Raw genomic sequence first — 6,000 nt, forward strand, 5'->3', positions numbered from 1 at the left:
GTAGAACTTCTCCAATTATTTGACCATTTATCTTATCCTAGCAGCAAATAAGTAACCAGCCTTCTGAAGTCATAAAGAGAGAGTTTATCTCATACTTCCCTATGCAGTATCTTTAGTACTTTCCCCTTGTCCGGATTACTCAGTAGGAAACTTGAAACCACCCAAGGATGTCTGAACCTTACTCCCATAATCACATAGAGAATCACTTCTTTAATCTTCTAGGCAGAAAATTTACACTATTCATAAGACTAGATTTACAGAGGAGGAAGCTTGTCACACAAACACTTTTAAAATTAAGCACACAGTCTGATTAAAGATGACAAATTTATTTGGAATCAATATCTTAAAAAATATTTTCTTGTATTTATCTCCTCTCTTTCTCAAGATTCCACCAAAATGATGGTGAAATAAAAATAAAAAGAACATGTAAACACATAACAAGAAGGCAGGAGAGTCCATCAAAGGGTGAAGGATTTTAACAAAATTCTAGCAGATGGAGTATAGATGGGAGATGAGTGGTTACTGATCCAACAGGATGAAATTGAGGCTTTGGGTCCTGGTTACAGAGGGAAGGAGTGAGATGAGGGACTAAAAACGGGGGGTCAGCTAAAAGTCTGAATCAGGAGCAAAACACACACACACACACACACACACACACACATACACACACACACACCTTTGCTGAGTGACATTTCAGCAATGACAAGTTACTCCTTAGGCAAAAATAAAAATAAAAATTGAACGGTTCTTTTCTAAAGAAATTGAATGATGTCAGAAAAAGAGACCTCCATGTTTTGGCATTTGGGAGTTTTCACATTTTAATGCCTAACTGAACATTCAAGTAACCTATAGCCATCCTGGCAGTTGGCAAACATTGCTCATATACACAGAGTTTCCAATCAGCTTTTCAGCACTTAGAGATGTCTATATTTAATATTTAAAATGCCTTTAATGTGAATGAGGGAAAGACCAAGATAGAAATAAGAACACTTAAAGTTTAAACAGAGTTAGTGCAGGGAACAGAAGAAAATAAGTTTTAATCAATATTTCCAAAGATTTGAAAAGATATTGCATCCATAAAACAATAAATGGATGCTATTAAAAAGGCCACTCAAAAAACAAAACTTTTGAAAATTAAAAACATGACTTCCAAATTTTAAATAAAGATCAATAATAGGTTGGAAGGAAATAGTTTAGAAAGTAGAAGATAGAAAATATGAAAGAAAAGATAAGAGTTGTAGAGAATCAATCCAGAAGTTTCAATGTCTGACATAAATCTTTATTTCAGAGGGAATAGAAAAATGCAAAAGAGGAAAATCTCAAAAAAAATAATATGACTATTTTCCAAACTGAAAGAATGAACTGTCGAGATTGAAAGGCTTCCCTCAATGCTTTAGCAAGTTGCTTTTTAAAACAGCTTATTCCAAGGCATATAATATATTTTATTTTTATTAAAACTAAAATCTTGTTTTCTTAATTAAGTAGACTATTCTGAATGCAGAAAGTACACTTATGAAGAAATTATTTTAATCTTTTAAAGAAACATTTTAACCAACTCACTGTATCTCAGAAAACAGATAATATTTTCATTCATTTATTCATCCATCTAGTCATTCACTCAACAACTATACATATTGATTGCCTATTTTGTGAACCATCATGCTAGAGTCCAGGGAATCTAGATAAACTAGGTCTGCCCTTAGGAGGCTTTCATTGGAGAGAAGGTTAAAAAAAATGTGAATAAAAATAATAATACAAACTAAAAAAATTGTAAATTCTAATAAGAAAAGAAAAGCTAAAGTATTCTGGATATTGAAAGATTATTTCTGGATGGAGGGCATTAGGGAAATCACCTAGACAAGATTAAAAATTGAACAGAGCCTTGTGAAGATATGGTGGGGGGAGGGCAGTAATTAAAGAGATGGTCTGTATGAACAAGGTCTCAGAAATGGGAAAATACAACATGTGTGGGGAAAACAACAGGAATGCACAGCACATACACATGTATTTTTTTCCTACAAACATCTTTAACTATTATGAGAAAACAAATCTAGATTGTAGGACACGTTGCAAGACAACAGACCTGGACTCTTCAAAGTATGTCCATATCATGAAAGATAGAAAAGAGGAGAGGAAGAATATTCTAAATTAAAAGATAACATGATTCCTAAATAGATTATGTTTATCTTTGATTGGATTCTTTGTCCAAAAAAAATGATTAAAGAAAGTATGACAATTGAGGACATTTGATTATGAACTGTATATTAGATGCTGTTATTATCAATGATAAATGTCTTGTGTACAGGGATGGTATTGTGGTTATATAAGAGATGTTCTTGTTCTAAAGAGACACCTTATAAAGTACTTAGGGGTGATATCAGCAAGTTAATTTCAATTGATTCAGCAAACACACACATATAAAGAGAGAGCACTCACATAAATATGGTAAAAATTAATAACTGGTGGAATTAAGTTGGGGTATTGGGTGTTCATTGTACTATTTTGTAACTCTCCTGTAGATTTGAAAATTTTCAAAATAGCATCTTGAAAAAAAGAATTTCATGAAATGAGCTAATCAAATTAGACTGCAGCCTGAAGTAATGTAGAGATATAATTCAGCTTACACCTGTGATAAGACTGTATTTCCAAAGGTGAATTTAGGAACCCTGAGCTCTACCACTTGAGCTCTTCCTAATTCCATATTTTCAATAAATTATCTTTTTAAATGTTTAAGATTTATTTTTTATTAAACTTGATATATTCTTTATGAGACCCACTGTTGGTATGTATATGCCTTCACTCTGTTTTCTAATTTGACCAATTTGTGCCTTATTTTCAGGATAGCCAAACAAATGAGAGGTCAAGTTCTAGATGAATATTATACCCAAATGAAAAGATAATTCTTCTGTGAAAGGGAGTAAAATAACTTCTTTTCCATGCTAATTTTCATTTAAAAAGTCTACAAATATTTCAACATCCTTTCCTATTGTCCCACAACATTTATGGATTCATTTGTCCCAGCCAAACCTGAGGGAATCAGCAAGGTATTTGTTTTCTGTAAATCATTCTGAGATTATGCAAAAAGGTAGAATTGGGAGAGAGTTACTGGCAAGCTCTGAGTAGCACAGGAAATTTGCTTTAAAATACAGGAATGAAAGAAACATTTTCTTACCATGGAAATGGGAGGCAAATATACCTAAATTAGAAACTCAACCATGTACTGACCAAGTAAAGATATAGAAACATATCTCTTGGAAGAAAATGGCAACTTATTCCATTATCATTATTTTTCACAGATAAAAAAGAAAGAATCAGGATGTGGTCATGCGACTTGCTTAGCTTATGCAGTCTTCAAATATACCCTGTTTTATCTACAAGAACTATTTTACCAGGCTTTTAAAAAATAAACTTCTGGAAAATTGAAGTAGCATATATACATAGAAAAATGCAAAAATCATAAATATGCAACCACCACTGAAGCTAGGCTACATTTTTAATTTTTTATTTTTTGTTGCAAGTGAAAATTCCAGACTTCAAATGTTTCTACACCAGTTGTCAGAAATATACTCTGTTCTCAAACACGTGATGTGAACAACAGGTACTCATTATCATAGTCGAGATTCTTTGATGCTATGAAGAATGATATCTTCCAACCTTCAAAGCTTTTCCAAATGCTGGTTTTCCAAGACAGAACCAACCCTTTTATCCACATCCCTAATGACAGAGAACTCTTTTGGTCATATGAGTAGACCACTGGGTCTGAATTCAAATCTAGCCTCTGGCACTTACTAAGCTTTGAATGGTGATAAAATCAAGACTATTGTGATAATTATTTATAGTATTACATAAAATAAATGTGAAAACACATTTCACCAAACCTGGCACATGATTGATAAAAACTTTCTCTCCTCTTAGAAGTTTTGTATATTAGCTAATATTTAAAAATACCTGCAATTTTCAAATTGTTAATTTGATAATTATCATCAGTGTATTATTCCCCCAGAGTAAATTACTGTGTGCTGGACTTCTTTCCCAGCACCCCAACATTGTTATTCCCCCAGCCCCAAATAAGATTAAAATGAACAAGGAGATGATACAACAGCAAAGGGGCAGTGAGGGCCATCTGGAACTTGGGAGGGGCAGCCCCACTCTTCCTTGGTTAAAAATGATATATTATAATTTATAGATAGTATCCTCTGAGTGTCTGCCCAGCCAGCAACCAAAGAACTGGCTGGTGCAACCTGACCACCTTACCTTAAGTGGGGTTTTTTTTTTCACTTCAGCTAAAAAAATTATGCAAATCACGGGTTTTCATGGGTCTCCATTCTTTATAGTTTCTCATTTTTCTTCCAACTCATGATAAATCTGTGATTATTCAATCAACATTTACTGAGTGGAACCCACTAAGTGGCAAGCCCTGTCTATCTGCTGTGTTCAGAATAACAGAGTTCACCCTTTAAGAAGTAACTGAAGGTTAAACTATTTTTTTTAAGTCTTTCAAAATAACACTATACACAACCTTGCTATTTTAAAAAATAAAAATTTCATTTAAAAACAATATTTAATTCCTGGCTGTTTTGGCTCAGTGGATAGAGCGTCAGCCTGCAGACTGAAAGGTCCCAGGTTCAATTCCGGTCAAGGGCATATGCCTGGGTTGTGGGCTCGATCCCCAGTTGGGGGCGTGCAGGAGGCAGTCGATCAATGATTCTCTCTCATCATTGATGTTTCTATCTCTCTCTACCTCTCCCTTCCTCTCTGAAATAAACAAAAATATATTTTGAAAAACAATATTTAAACAAACTCAAGTCATCTGAGACATCAAAAATCTAATGTGATTATGAATTTCACTTTTGCCTATATTTTTCCTGTCCTAGTGTATGTACATATATATAACTTTGACATGCTTCATTCATCAAACTTCTTTTGAGCATGTAATATGTCTGGATATAATGAAGACACTGGTGATATGGATATAATCCAGCTAGTCTCCATTTTCAAGGAACTAATAGTCTAAGAAGGAGACAGACACTAACATGGCAGAGATATTGCTATCAGTAAGGTAATAAACTTTAAGGAAGCACAGAAGTCATCAAAAAGAAGGGTGAAATAGCAAATTGTGTCCAGGAAACTGGAAGCAGTTTCCCAACTGTGGAGTTGACGTGTGTGGTGACAGAGGGATAAGAGGAGAAGGGGCTGCAGGTCTGTGTCAAGCAAGCATGGCTCATGCATGGGGTGCTCACATCCTTTATCATCCAAACTTGGACAGTTTTGAAAGTGGAAGGGGTACATACGATGAGTATGTCAGAAAGCAGGACAGTCCTGGGAAAACTAGGCTTTGTGGGCACCCTACCAGAGGCCCCCTGAAACTTGCCTGGCTTCATGAGAGGAGGAAGCTGGAGCTAGCTAGTGTCAGGAGGAAAGATTAGAGTGCCATGTTCGCATAGCATCTTCTAAGTATGTCCACTGCCACTCACTGGCATTCTCCTTTCTGGTCTTTCCAGAGAATAAACCAAGAAGTCAAAGTCGTAAGAGGACGCAGTGGATAATAAAATCTACTTGATGTAGTTATCACTTCCTACTGCCCCCAAGGAGAATGGACAGCAATGTGGAGGGAGTGGTTAGGATTCAGGTCATTCGGTTCTCTCTCTTCACCCTCTTACCTCCTTGCTCTATCATTTTTCCTCTCAATTAATTTCTTTCCCCGTTCTTCTCTTCTATCTGTTTGGGTTAGGTCTGTGAAATGCTAGAGTAGTGGCCAGGAACAAAGTAATGAACTGTTATTATGTATTACAGCCTAAGTGAACAAGTTTCTCACTTCACAAATTGGGTTTGTTCTTGTTTTACATTATGATTTCCTATACCCAGAGCCAGCAAAAGAGCCTTTCTTAAGTTCTTCAAGTTCCCTTCCCACTAGCCCCCGCTGTCCCTGTCCCCAGCTCTAAACCATGAGGTTGTAGAGGGAAATAGTGTCAACATTCTCCTGGGTGTTTGCTCAATTAA

Source organism: Myotis yumanensis, unplaced genomic scaffold (assembly GCF_028538775.1).
Source record: "Myotis yumanensis isolate MYYU_CA2020_CCGP unplaced genomic scaffold, mMyoYum1.0.hap1 SCAF_2, whole genome shotgun sequence".
Classification (NCBI taxonomy): domain Eukaryota; kingdom Metazoa; phylum Chordata; class Mammalia; order Chiroptera; family Vespertilionidae; genus Myotis; species Myotis yumanensis.